The sequence below is a fragment of the Populus nigra genome, chromosome 2 (assembly GCF_951802175.1).
Source record: "Populus nigra chromosome 2, ddPopNigr1.1, whole genome shotgun sequence".
Classification (NCBI taxonomy): Eukaryota; Viridiplantae; Streptophyta; class Magnoliopsida; order Malpighiales; family Salicaceae; genus Populus; species Populus nigra.
In genome coordinates, this window is record NC_084853.1 from 13,100,077 (window position 1) to 13,102,576 (window position 2,500).

The following is a 2,500-nucleotide window of genomic DNA, read 5'->3' on the forward strand; positions in this document are numbered from 1 at the left end:
GGACAGTGTCGGCAGATTCGGCAGCGCAGATTTGTGCGGCTGCAGGTTCGTCGGGGAAAATCGGCAGCGCAGATTTTGCGACGAACATGGGCTGGACGATGGACTGTCCAGGCCAGGCAGGAAAATTTGTCGAGGGGACACGCTGACGAAACAGCGCTGGTTCAGGCACGGCGGGCAGTGGTGGAATCGGCAGCGCCGACGAAATCGGCAAAGTCGGCAGAATCGGCAGCGCAGATTTTTCGACGAACACGGGCTGGACGGTGGACTGTCCAGGCCAGGCAGGAAAATTCGTCGAGGGGACACGCTGAGGAAACAGCGCTGGTTCAGACACGGTGGGCGCAGTGTTGGAATCGGCAGCGCCGAGAAAATCGGCAAAGTCGGCAGAATCGGCAGCAGGTGCTGGCGATGAGTCAGGACGGACTGGATAGTCCAAGGCTCGATGAGAAAGACCGCTGGTTTAGACACTGGGGCAGTGGCAGCCCGCGGGGCAGTGTCGGCAGACTCGGCAGCAGTGTCTGCCGATTCGGCAGCGTTGGCTTGTTGGCGCGGGGGGCCGATGCGAGTGGGGACTTGGGCAGCGGGCAGTGAAAGCAAGAGTTTCCCCGATGCTGCCGGGAAAAACGCTCCCCGGGATGGCCGGGTGAGATGACCCGGCGGCCCGCGACGGGTCATTCAATTCCATGCCCCGTCAACATAACTCCCGATGTACTGTTTGCTTTTTCGGAAGAAGAGATCCATCCCCCCATCCTCGGCCAGCCAAAAACGCTCCAATTAATGGCCGGGTGAGATGACCCGGCGGCCCGCGACGCGTCATTCAAATCACTGCCCTATCGGCTACAACTGCTGATGGGTGGGATTAGAGGCCTGCCATGGTGGTGAGGGGCGGCGAGGACCGTGAAAGCTAGAGTTTTTCAGAGGCTGCCGGGAAAAAGGCCCCTCGGGTGGCGGGGTGCGAGGACCAGGCGCGTCATTCAATTCTCTTCCCTATCAACTTGGCTCCCGTTGGCGGGATTGGAGGCCTACTGTTTGTTACAGGGCTAAAATCGTCAGGGGAAGAGCTGACGAAACAATGCTGGTTTGGATGCAGGGGGTAGTGTTGGAATCGGCAGCGCGGACAAAATCGGCAAAGTCGACAAAAAAGACTGTTGGTCTGGACATCGGGGCAGCGGCAGCCATGCCGACAGGGGGGGAAATCGGCAGCGCAGATTTGTGCAGCTGCAGGTTCGTCGGGGAAATCGGCAGCGCAGATTTTTCGATGAACATGGGCTGGAAGATGGACTGTCCAGGCCAGGCAGGGAAATTCGTCAAGGGGACACGCTGACGAAAGTAGGCTCGTCGGTGAAAATCGGCAGCGCAGATTTTTCGACGAACAGGGGCTGGATGCTGGACCGGCCGGGCCAGGCAGGAAAATTCGTCAGGGGGGCACGCTGACGAAAAGAGGGGCTGCCGCGTGGAAAATCGGCAGCGCAGATTTTTCGACGAACATTCGTCAGGGGGGCACGCTGACGAAAAGAGGGGCTGCCGCGTGGAAAATCGGCAGCGCAGATTTTTCGACGAACAGGGGCTGGATGCTGGACCGGCCGGGCCAGGCAGGAAAATTCGTCAGGGGGGCACGCTGACGAAAAGAGGGGCTGCCGCGTGGAAAATCGGCAGCGCAGATTTTTCGACGAACATTCGTCAGGGGGGCACGCTGAGGAAAACAGGGGCTGCCGCGTGGAAAATCGGCAGCGCAGATTTTTCGACGAACATTCGTCAGGGGGGCACGCTGAGGAAAACAGGGGCTGCCGCGTGGAAAATCGGCAGCGCAGATTTTTCGACGAACAGGGGCTGGATGCTGGACCGGCCGGGCCAGGCAGGAAAATTCGTCAGGGGGGCACGCTGACGAAAAGAGGGGCTGCCGCGTGGAAAATCGGCAGCGCAGATTTTTCGACGAACAGGGGCTGGATGCTGGACCGGCCGGGCCAGGCAGGAAAATTCGTCAGGGGGGCACGCTGACGAAAAGAGGGGCTGCCGCGTGGAAAATCGGCAGCGCAGATTTTTCGACGAACAGGGGCTGGACTGGCCGGGCCAGGCAGGAAAATTCGTCAGGGGGGCACGCTGACGAAAACAGGGGCTGCCGCGTGGAAAATCGGCAGCGCAGATTTTTCGACGAACAGGGGCTGGACTGGCCGGGCCAGGCAGGAAAATTCGTCAGGGGGGCACGCTGACGAAAGTAGGCTCGTCGTGGAAAATCAGCAGCGCAGATTTTTCGACGAACAGGGGCTGGACGCTGGACTGGGCCAGGCAGGAAAATTCGTCAGGGGGGCACGCTGACGAAAACAGGGGCTGCCGCGTGGAATGGCAGCCTACACGCAGATGCGAATTCGGCAGCGCACGATGGCTTGAGCAGGTCATGGGTTCGACTTGGCGCGATCTGAAACCTGGACGAGGGACTGTCGACGCTGGACGAGCCAGCGCGGTGGCCTGTCGTGCCCCGTTCAGGGGGGGCCTGCCGCGGAGA